This window comes from Bubalus kerabau, chromosome 2 (assembly GCF_029407905.1).
Source record: "Bubalus kerabau isolate K-KA32 ecotype Philippines breed swamp buffalo chromosome 2, PCC_UOA_SB_1v2, whole genome shotgun sequence".
NCBI lineage: Eukaryota > Metazoa > Chordata > Mammalia > Artiodactyla > Bovidae > Bubalus > Bubalus kerabau.
The window spans coordinates 137,447,973-137,460,518 of record NC_073625.1 but is presented as its reverse complement, the minus strand read 5'-3'; the positions used below and the strand labels follow the sequence as shown (position 1 = coordinate 137,460,518).

The 12,546-nt window shown below is 36.7% G+C and overlaps 1 long non-coding RNA gene across 2 annotated transcripts; it reads left to right on the top strand.

The window, feature by feature from the left end:
* Positions 1–433: 433 nt before the first annotated feature.
* LOC129644919 (uncharacterized) lies at positions 434–4,772 on the top strand. 2 transcript variants are annotated; one of them, XR_008711055.1, is made up of 3 exons: positions 434–587; positions 4,112–4,190; positions 4,304–4,772. It is a non-coding gene; the product is annotated as an uncharacterized LOC129644919 (long non-coding RNA). The 2 variants fall into 2 exon arrangements; XR_008711054.1 differs by lacking the exon at positions 434–587 and adding an exon at positions 2,410–2,850.
* The last annotated feature ends 7,774 nt before the right edge of the window (positions 4,773–12,546 follow it).

Below are 12,546 nucleotides of genomic sequence, written 5' to 3'. Positions count from 1 at the left end.
TTTTAATATTCATGTCCCTTTGTGCTTTATGAAATGTTTACTATTTAGTTCTTTGCTTTCTTCAAGGTATTATATCTGAAAATGGAAATGTTTCCCTAAAGACAGAAGTGCTATTTGAGAAGTGATCTAATATTCTAACTAAACAGGTTCCCATGAGTTAGTAAGATGACAAATAGATTTTTATCCCAGTTTAACTTTTCCTAGATCCATTCCTTTTCTGTCGTGTACATACTCTCAAAATCTTTGATTTAAACTCTTTCCATATTTGATTTTCATTCCAAGAATAAAGTCATAATTCTATTTATCCAAGTTGCTGTATTTTATTACAAATGGTTAGACAAATTCTTCAATTTATTGATTTGCACGGGGGGTAGTACTTGTATAAAGTACAGATTTCCATAATAACCTACCTAAACTATTTTGCCAGGTAGAGTCTGAAATATTCCAGACATCTGCTGCTGCTGCTAAGTCGCATCAGTCGTGTCTGCATAGATGGCAGCCCACCAGGCTCCTCCATCCCTGGAATTCTCCAGGCAAGAATACTGGAGTGGTTTTCCATTTCCTTCTCCAGTGATCGAAAGTGAAAAGTGAGTGAAGTCTCTCAGTCGTGTCTGACTCTTAGCAACCCCATGGACTGCAGCCTACCAGGCTCCTCCATCCATGGGATTTCCCAGGCAAGAGTACTGGAGTTGGGTTTTCATTGCCTTCTCCATTCCAGACATCTAAATATCAATGAAATAAAGAATTAAATAACTGAGTTAAGTAAGCAAGAGTTTTAATACAAATGTACACTGGAAAAGTCACTGTTCATGAAATATGGAGATACTGGTTGAAAAAAAAAAAATAATTGCTCAAAAAAGCAAACATGCACCCCATATTATTTTAATTCCAAAACTCAATATATAATTTGCATATCAGTAATACACGTCAAATCTCCCAAGGAAAATTGTAAAGAACATAATCAACATCTCCTATGTGAATGGAGCTGGTCAGGCATGACCTTAAAATAAATTATTCTTGAAGGCAGTTTTAGCTCTTTGAAATTTAACTAAAGCTTGAGTGGCTAGAGATTGAAATAAAGAAAAAATAATGTAGTATTTCAAGAGAGGGGAAAAACTAGCACAAAAAGTAATTCCATTTCTTAGCATTTGTTTTTCAATTTCACAACCTCGGGTTGAAGCAGCAACTTGAAAATTTAGAGTGACCTGTCTTACATATTACAAAGGGCAGACATTCAATACATACCTGTTGAATGAATGAATGGAAGAAGAGTAAGTATGAAAGCTAAGCATGAAATAAATTAGTTGAAAAAAAATAGTCTTATAGTTTCTTTGGAATTAGAACTTGAAATACAATTAATAATAGCTACTAGTCAGTCAATGAATATTTATTGAGACTTCGGTCCAACAATTTCTAGAGATGTTTTGAAATCAACAAAGTAAAACTGAAAATACCTCCTTCTCCACCCAAGCTCCTCAAATATAAATACCTAAAAATATATCAATAAGACATAAGAGCTGAGCAGAGAATTAAATCAGAATCATGTATTGTAGAATAAGATGATCTCTTTGAGGTGGTGACATTTAAACTGGAATCTAAATGATAAAGGAAAAATAGCCACACAAAGATTGGGAGAACATCATGAAAGGCAAAATAAAGTTAATAGCAAAAGAAAAGCCATTAAGTTAGAATGTCTTTGATATGTGTTATCACACTGAACAGAAAGTAGACAAATATATCTACAGGTTGTTGGGAGATACTTTATGAAAAGGCCAAACGGGATAGCAGGGTTTAGATAACTTAAGAGCTTTTTAAGAAAAGAGACAGGTAGGGTGACTTTCATCAAGCAAGTGAAGGAGTTTAAGAAGAAGAAAGTTATTAACATCACATATTATAGAACATTATATTGTTTACATATTATAACACTGAGTCTGGAGTCCTTAGAGAATTCAAAGTTTGAAAATAAAACAGTTGAGTCTTTGGCATATGAGTGTTTAAACCATGAATCTGTGGGGTTTAAACCTACAAGACAGTGGGATAAAAGAACAGTATCAGGAAAAGGAGGCTTCAGGGAGAGCTAAGACACTGACTCTAAATACAAATCACAGAAAATAAAAGATGATTTTATTTTTTCATTTCCTTCTCAGTAGTTTTTAAACTAGAAATAAAAATTATAAACCAAAACTGTAATAGTGTTCTTTAATTTACCTAGTGAGTGTTCCTTTGGAAAGATAGATCAGTAATCTTGCTCTGTATGTGATTTTATATTAATTTATTGTTGACTTGCAATTGGTCTTTGGGATTTTGCACATTTACAAACTGTGGCAAAGCTATGACAGACCTGGATGGTGTATTGAAAAGCAAAGACATCACTTATATCAAGGCTATGGTCTTTCCAATAGTTAGGTATGGATGTGAGAGTCTTGGACCATAAAGAAGGCAGAGCACCAAAGAACTGATGATTTCAAACTATGATGCTGGAGAAGACTCTTGAGAGTCCCTTGGGCAGCAAGAAGATCAAACCAGTCCATCAAAAAGGAAACCAATCATGAATACTCATTGTAAGAACTGATGTTTAAGCTGAAGCTCCAATACTTTGGCAACCTAATGTGACAAGCCAACTCATTGGAAAAGACCCTGATGCTGGGAAAGATTGAAGGCATAAGAAGAAGGTGACAGAGGATGAGATGGTTGGATGGCATCACCAATGCAATGGACATGAACTTGGGCAAACTCTGGGAGATGGTGAAGGACAGGGAGGCCTGGTGTGCTGCAAAAGTCCATGAGTTGCAGAGTTAGACATAACTTGGCAATGGAACAACAAGAACATAGGATATTTATAATCCCGAGGTGTTTTTTTTTTTAATTTTATTTATTTTTAAATCCCTGCCTAAAGGAAAAAAAGTCCTCTTAAGAATCAAAAAATATTTATGGGAACCTGAATATCCATTTATTGCTGACTGATTCATTTATTTTGATACAAAATAAAATAAGTAAAATAAATATCAGTAAATTTTTCTAATTTAAATTAGAAATTTTTATTGATTGAGTGCATTGATTATTTAAGATAATATACAAGGAGACAAGCTTGGCAGGTTACAGTCCACGGGGTTGCAATGAACTAGGCACAAGTGAAGTGACTTAGCATGCACACAAGAGAAGACAAGACAATATCTCCAATTATTTAAGTGAATTATTTAGAGAGTTATCTAACTTAGACATACTAAATTAGATTTGGTGTGGTTAAAAAGTACTTTAGACTTTAGGCTTAATATTTTTGTTGTTGTTGTTGTTTTTTGTTTGTTTGTTTAAGTCACTTAGAATTTCAAATTGAGGAGGAAAAATTAACTTTATGGCCAATTTTGCCTAACCTACTAACTTTTAATTAAAATATATTTGGGACTTGAGTATTGGCCATTGATAAAAATTTCAGATTGTCTGTGAGTAGAACCATGACGTATGTCTTTGTCTACTAACTATAGTGGAATTGCTATATAATCCAAATATTCAAAGTATATTTTCCCTATGTCCTGTGGTTTAGGACAATTTTGAAATCTCCTTGATAGTCAAAGGATATTTTTATTTTGTATAATGGAATGGTCTAGTTTGGAATTGAAATTACTCATTTGAACAGTTCCTAAGCATGGATTTCATGCCTGTTTTGGTCATATTTGATCCTATTGATGATTACATTGGTTATCTTCTTTTTAAAGTCACTCAGTCATGTCGGACTCTTTGCGACCCCATGGACTAGACAGTCCATGGAATTCTCCAGGCCAGAATACCGGAGTGGGTAGCCTTTCCCCTCTCCAGCAGATCTTCCCAACCAGGAATCAAACCAAGGCCTCCTGCATTGCAGGCAGATTCTTTACCAACTGAGCTATCAGGGAAGCACACATTGGTTCTCGTGCAACTAAAAATAAAATAGATATCATATGAGGAGGCTGATTACAGTATTTAAATACATATTCTATGTAAACAAATTTAGATCTTTTGACATTTTAAAGTCTGCTATGAAATGTAGAGTTGTAAGAGTTACCTAAACTCTTTCAAGTTATCTAAACATTTTTCAAAACATAAGGCATTCTCTTCTGCATCATCCTTCTTGTAGGCCTGCACATAGTTGTCCAGACTTCAGTACTTCCAAGCAGTAGAAACTTTCTTGGTAGACTGACCCATCCTGTTGTTCAGTAAGTGGCCATAGCTTGTGACAACTTTACTGTTACCTTATTAATATGACTGTAAGAGATTTTAGCTTGTTTTTAATGTTCCTTATTTTCTCTCTCTCTCTCATACACATTAGAATTATCTCTTTCTGAGAATCTTAAAGAAAGCTGAGCCCTGAAGAATTGATGCTTTTGAACTGTGGTGTTGGAGAAGACTCTTGAGAGTCCTTTGGACTGCAAGGAGATCCAACCAGTCCATCCTAAAGGAGATCAGTCCTGGGGGTTCATTGGAAGAACTGAAGCTGAAGCTGAAACTCCAATACTTTAGCCACCTGATGCGAAGAACTGACTCATTTGAAAAGACCCTGATGCTGGGAAAGATTGAAGGTGGAAGGAGAAGGGGACGAGAGAGGATGAGATGGTTGGATGACATCACTGACTTGATGGACATGAGTTTGAGCAAGCTCCAGGTGTTGGATGGACAGGGAAGCCTGGCATGCTGAAGTCCATGGGTTCACAAAGAGTAGGACATGACTGAGCAACTGAACTGAACTGAGAATCTTAAAATATCAACTTTGGGTTGCAACTCAACAGAAATAGTAACTATATCTTTTTGTTTTAATAAAAAATTTAAAAAGTTGAGTCAGTTTGAGTGATGTATATAAGCCTAGAGCCTGTTATACAGAGTGAAGTAAGTCAGAAAGAGTAAAAAGTATTGCATATTAATGCATATATATGGAATCAAGACAAATGGTATTTACAAACCTGTTTGCAGGGAATGGAGATGCAGAAGTAGGGAATGGACTTGTGAGCACAATGGGGGAAATAGAGAGTGGTGCTTTTGGAGAAAATAACATCAATATATATATACTATCATGTGTAAAATAGATACCTGGTGTGTGTGTATGTGTGCTAACCTGCTCAGTCATGTCCAACTCTTTGCAGCCCCATGGACTGTAGTCCATGGGATTTTCCAAACAAGAATACTGGAGAGGGTTGGCATTCCCTACTCCAGGGGATCTTCCTGATGCAGGGATCAAACCGACGTCCTTTGCATCTCCTGCATTGGCAAGTGGATTCTTTAACACTAGTGCCACCTGGGAAGCCCAGATAGCTGATGAGAAGTTGCTATATAGCAGAGGGAGCCCAGCCTGGTGCTCTGTGATGACCTGGAGGGGTGAAACTGGTGGGGGAGGGATGGAGGCTCAAAAGGGAGAGGATGTATATATTTTATATATATATATATATATATATATAAATAAAATTATGGTTGATTCACTTTGTGGTACCATAAAAACCAGTACTGTAAAGCAATTTCCCTCCAATTAAAAAGTAAATTAAAAAATAAGTCTATAATTATCTTACAATTTTGATATTTTAATTTTTGTATGAGTTGGTTTTTCCTTTTCATATTTGTAAAAATGAGTGTAAAAGATGAATATACATATATATATATCCTAAAACATTTGTATTTTTTATTTGTATCAATGTTTGTAAAGTGACTGCATATCTGCATATCAAGAAGACTGGAGTGGGTTGCCATTTCCTTCTTCAAAATATTCTTGAGATGAAAATATATTTCTAAAAGTTAAAAAATGTCTATTGTAAGAGTAATCAATTTTGTTACCACCGTATTAAGATCATCAGCATCGTTCTAGGAGAGTGTAGTATGCATTGCCAAACACTGCTGTTATTCAAATGGCCTCTGTTTTGGTCACAAGTCTTTTAACTCTCATCAGCCATGGCCCAGAATCCAAAATCTCCCAGGCTTACTGAACTAACACTGACATATTTTCTGGCAGTTGTACTTTGCAACAATGATATTATCATTTGTCAAGTATATGGTACCTATAGTTATCGAGTTCTTCTGACTTACATGATTATCAATAAAATACCATTGTTCTCCAACTGAATGTCAATCAGATATGTCATATTTGGTGACCAATAACTTTTGAACCTCATCTGAAATATATATAAAATTTATGCTTATATATATATATCTGTTATGACCTTCTAACACCAGGGCTTTGAAACAGGTGGATGCTCAGGATGAGATTCATCAGCAGGTCTGTGCCTTTAAGCATGAAGACCATTTCTGAATGTTGGTACTTACCTACCAATGTCAGTAATGCTCTTCTAACAACAAACCTCAGAGGGAGATCTGGTTATCCTTCTAACATACATATGAGGAAACTGAATATAAGTGAGATGTAGTGTGTTCTCATGGATTTACAGCAAGAAAGTGATGGGAGTTACGACTCAATGCATGCTGTTCTACCTAGAGGAAGCATTCTATCCTGCATCAGGTTTCACTTTCAGCATGTGGAAAAGCCTGTTATAGTAGAGGCTCTGAAACCTGACTGGCTCCCTTAGCTGAAGTTCTTATCAACATCTTCCTTCAGTTTAAATGAGTATTTTGCTATAAGACAGCATTTTTTTTTTTTTTTTTTTGCCTTAGGGAGAAAAACAGAATGCCAGCTTTTGCTACAAAACTATGTGAATAATTTTAAGCCAATAAAGAATATTTAAAGCAGAGTCAGTGTCCTTTCATCAATACCCTAGGCCCACTCTTGCAGTTGAACAAGAGTTTGGTTTCTTACTCTTATTTGTTGTAGCAGAAAAATTTTGTGGAGACAAAAAGATTATATATATATATACACACACACACACATATACATAAATAAAATATTATATGTATATATAAATAAAATAAGATTTATGTATATATATAGATCATGTAAAATTACACAAGGAAACATATGGTACCAGAGTCCAGTGCTCTAAAATCAACCAAGTTATTTATATAATTGAAGATATTGAGGGCTTCTCTGCTGGATCAGACAGTAAAGAATCTGCTTGCAATGCAGGAGACCCAATTAAGTCCCTGGGTTAGGAAGATCCCCTGGAGAAGGGCATGGCTACCTGCTCCAGTATTCTGGGCTGGAGAATTCCATGGGAGAGGAGACTGGAGGACTACAGTCCATGGGGGTCTCAAAGAATCAGATACGACTAAGAGACTGATGTTGTACCCTATAAGCCCTGGCTATATATCTATCTATCTAATTCAGTTCAGTTCAGTCGCTCAGTCATGTTCAACTCTTTGTGAACCCATGGACTGCAGCACGAGGCTTCCCTGTCCATCACCAACCTCCCAGAGCTTACTCAAACTCATGTCCATCAAGTCAGTGATGTCATCCAACAATTTCATCCTCTCTTGTCCCCTTCTACTCCTGCCATCAATCTTTCCCAGCACCAGGGTCTTTTCCAAAGAGTCAGTTCTTTACCTCAGGTGGCCAAAGTATTGGAGTTTCAACCTCAACATCAGTCCTTCTGATGAATATTCAGGACTTATTTCCTTTAGGATGGACTGGTTGGATATCCTTGCAGTCCAAGAGACCCTCAAGCATCTTCTCCAACACCACAGTTCAAAAGGATCAATTCTTTGGTGCTCAGCTTTCTTTATATTTCAACTCTCACATCAGTACATGACTACTAGAAAAACCATCAGTTCAGTTCAGTTCAGTCACTCAGATGTGTCCAACTCTTTGCGACCCCATGAATCGCAGCACGCCAGGCCTCCCTGTCCATCACCAACTCCCAGAGTTCACTCAGACTCACATCTATTGAGTCAGTGATGCCATCCAGCCATCTCATCCTCTGTCGTCCCCTTCTCCTCTTGACCCCAATCCCTCCCAGCATCAGAGTTTTTTCCAATGAGTCAACTCTTCGCATGAGGTGGCCAAAGTACTGGAGTTTCAGCTTTGGCTTAAAGCTCACATTCAGAAAACGAAGATCATGGCATCCGGTCCCATCACTTCATGGGAAATAGATGGGGAAACAGTGGAAACAGTGTCAGACTTTATTTTCTTGGGCTCCAAAATCACTGCAGATGGTGACTGCAGCCATGAAATTAAAAGACGCTTACTCCTTGGAAGGAATGTTATGACCAACCTAGATAGCATATTCAAAAGCAGAGAAAAACCATAGCTTTGCCTAGATGGACCTTTGTTGGCAAAGTAATGTCTTTGCTTTTTAATATGCTATCATATTGGTTGGTCATAGTTTTTCTTCCAAGGAGCCAGTATCTTTAAATTTCATTGCTGAAGTCACTATCTTCAGTGATTTTGGAGCCCAAGAAAATAAAGTCTCTCACTGTTTCTGTTGTTCCCCTCTCTGTTTGCCATAAAGTGATGGGGCCAGATGCCGTGATCTTAGTTTTCTGAATGTTGACTTTTAAGCCAACTTTTTCACCTCCTCTTTCATTTTCATCAAGAGGCTCTTTAGTTCTTCTTTGCTTTCTGCCATAAGGGTGGTGTCATCTGCATATCTGAGAGGTTATTATTATTACTTCAGCAATCTTGATTCCAGCTTGTGCTTCATCCAGCCTGGCATTTCACATGATGTACTCTGCATGTAAGTTAAATAAGCAGGGTGACAAAATATACAGCCTTGATGTACTCCTTTCCCGATTTGGAACCAGTCTGTTGTTCCATGTCCAGTTCTAACTATTCCTTCTAGACCTGCATACAGATTTCTCAAGAGGCAGGTCAGGTGGTCTGGTATTCCCATCTCTTTCAGAGTTTTTCAGTTTGTTGTGATCCACACGATCAAAGGCTTTGGCATAGTCAATAATGCAGATGTTGAAGATTTTCTGGAAACCTCTTGCTTTTTTGATGATCCAATGGATGTTGACACTTTCATCTCTGGTTCTTATGTTTTTTCTAAATCCAGATTAAACATCTGGAAGTTCATAGTTCATGTACTGTTGAAGCCTGGCTTGGAGAATTTTAAGCATTACTTTGCTAGCATGTGAGATAAGTGCAATTGTGTGGTAGTTTGAACATTCTTTGGCATTGCCTTTCTTTGGGATTAGAATGAAAACTGACCTTTTCCAGTCCTGTGGCCACTGCTGAGTTTTCCAAATTTGCTGGCATATTGAGTGCAGGACTTGCACAGCATCATCTTTAATGATTTGAAATAGCTCAACTGGTGTTCCATCACTTCCACTAGCTTTGTTCATAGTGATGCTTCCTAAGGCCCACTTGACTTCACATTCCATGATGTCTGACTCCAGGTGAGTGATCACACCATCGTGGCTATCTGGGTTATGAAGATCTTTTTTGTATAGTTCTTCTATGTATTCTTGCCACATCTTCTTAATATCTTCTGCTTCTGTTAAGTCCGTACCATTTCTGTTCTTTATTGTACCCATCTTTGCTCAAAATGTTCCCTTGGTGTCTAATTTTCTTGAAGTGCTCTCTAGTCTTTCCCAGTCTATTTTTTTCCTCTATTTCTTTGCATTCAACACTAAGGAAGGCTTTCTTATCTCCCCCTTGCTATTCTTTTGAACTCTGCTTTCAAATGGGCATATCTTTCCTTTTCTCTTTTGCCTTTAGCTTCTCTTCTTTTCTCACCTATCTGTAAGGCCTCCTCAGACCCCCATTTTGCCTTTATCCATTTCTTTTTCTAGTAATGGTCTTGATCACTGCTTCCTATACAATGTCACCAACCTCCATCCATAGTTCTTCAGGCACTCAATCAGATCTAATCCCTTGAATCTATTTCTCACTTCTACTGTATAATCTTATAGGATTTGATTTAGGTCATACCTGAAATGTCCAGTGGTTTTCTATACTTTCTTATATTTAATTATGAATTTGGCAATTAAGCAGCTTATGATCTGAGCCACAGTCAGCTCCCTTTCTTGTTTTTGCTGACTGTATAGAGCTTCTCCATCTTTGGCGGAAAAGAATATAATCAATCTGATTTCAGCATTGACCATCTGGTGATGTCCATGTGGAGTCTTCTTTTGTGTTGTTGGAAGAGCGTGCTTACTATGACCAGTGTGTTCTCTTGGCTTTACCCTGCTTCATTACGTGTTCCAAGGCCAAATTTCCCTGTTTACTCCAGGTGTCTCTTGACATCCTACTTTTGCATTCCAGTCCTCCATAATGAAAAGGACATCTTTTTTGGGGTGTTAGTTATAAAAGGTCTTGTATGTCTTCATAAAACTGTTCAACTTCAGCTTCTTAAGCATTGCTGGTTGGGGCATAGACTTGGATTACTGTGATATTGAATGGTTTGCCTTGGAAACAAACAGAGATCATTCTGTCGTTTTTGAGATTGCATCCAAGTACTGCATTTTGGACTCTTCTGTTGACTATGAGGGCTACTCCATTTCTTCTAAGGGATTCTTGCCCACAGTAGTAGATATAATGGTCATCTGAGTTAAATTCACCCATTCCAGTCCATTTTAGTTCACTGATTCCTGAAATGTCAGTATTCACTTTAGCCACCTCCTGTTCAACCACTTCCAATTTGCCTTGATTCATGAACCCAACATTCCACGTTCCTCTGTAATATTGTTTTTACAATATTGCACTATCTACCTACCTATTATCTACTTACTATTGACAATTTTGGCTTAAAATATGAAAGTACTGCCTGATAATTTTCATGTAGAACTTTGACTTGGTGCATCAAAAAATGTTGTTCATCCTCAGTACCCTCAGTATAATAAACATCTTACAGATTTGCCGCTTTGTGTCCTCTGATTTCTGAAATAGGGAAATGCACTCTAGCCATTCTTTCTCATTAGTTATTGTTTGCTGAGGTTTTGAAACAGAAATACAGTAAGAGACTTGATTTAAAAATGCTAATTGAATTCCAGTCTCTACTAAAATGCCCAATTAGCAAAATATCTTGAGAAAGTAATAAAAACGTCAGTACCTGTGGACTTCCAGGTATTTGACATTCTGATTAATTTGAACATTCCAAATTTAGTACGCATAGGTAAAGATAAGCTGGGGGCAAATTTTTTTTTATCCTCTCTTTCATTCTATGAAGTATAACTCTATTTCAATTGCCCATACCTCTTGGTCCACTATACGTATCCCTGCTACTGTAATCTTTACAAAGTTAAATCATACTTCCAGGTTGGTAGACCAACTTAAGTTATTTGCATGTTGTGGGGGGGTGGGGGGGGTGGTGGTGGGAATTTAAAATATCAACCAGCCCCACAATGCTTGTAAAAATGACTCAAAGGATTGCTAAAAAACAGCATCTCAAGTGACATCTGGTGTTTTTAAAATCCTGACTTAAATGACCAAAGGTCTATAAAAGTGAAGGAAAGCTTATATAAGGGAGGATATTATCCATAAAAGACAAACTTTGAGAATTTCTTTCATATAAAATGAAGATAGGATCAGATTGAAAGGAATAGCACAAATCTATTCACAACTGACCTTCCTGAGAAGATGGTACTTAAGCCATAGGATATAAACAGAGCACAGTTGGGCCCAAATGCCCCACACCTAGCATTTTCTTTTTGACAGGGTGTATTTGGATGCTTACACTAAAAACAGACTAACATTAAGATAAAGGCCACTTTCCTTGGAACAGCACACAGCATGCATCAGCAGCTACTTTAGGCTTTCCGAAAGCAAACTGACCCCCTTGAATAGAAAACATCCCAGGCACAAAGAATTTACCTATAAAGGCTTTGCAGCATCATGCTGAAAACGGCCCTATGATGTACCTCATATGGAAGCTGGACTAAAGAGAAAAATATCTTGAATACATAAAAATTTTGGCATAGTGGCTTCCTGGACCTCAAGAAGAAATTAAATAGAGAAATTCTATTCCTAAAGTAGTAGAGCCCATGTTCTCAGCCTCACTGGATCAAAGATTTGGTAACGGACTGTTATGGTAACTAATCAACTACCATACAGGACAAAAGGCCCTGCAGAGGGATGCGGGTCATTGGCACAGTGAGAAAGTTTAGGCTGATATGTCCACAGTGAATCTGAGTTATATAAGCAGAGTACAGAGAATAATTATCTTTTATTACCCCTGGAACATTACCAAATTTTGATTACATTGCTTTCACATATCTGAAACCTCAATACATCTGAATAATCAACCCTATAAGTCACATATTTTGGCCAAACTATAATAAAACTAGAAAGTAATAACATAAAGATATGAAACATTGCAACTCACACACATATATATTCACTTTTAGAAATTCTTATAAATAATAACTTACTTAAATAATTGAATTCAATGAAAGTAATACATATAATAATGTATGGGATATAGCCAAATCTGTAATTAGAATAAGTAATCAGCTCTAAACAGTTTACTTATTAAACATGAGAGAAATAAGTATTCAACTTAAAAATTATAAATATTATAAATATGACTAGATTATAAAGGATGGACAACAAATAAATCCAGGAGCTGGATGAACCACAAAGAGTAGAACTAATAAATATATCTAGGAATATTAAAATCATCAATATAAAACACACAGACAAATATTCTCTGTCAAGATTAATTAACCAAAATGAAAAACACAATTTTGAGAATGAGAAAGAGC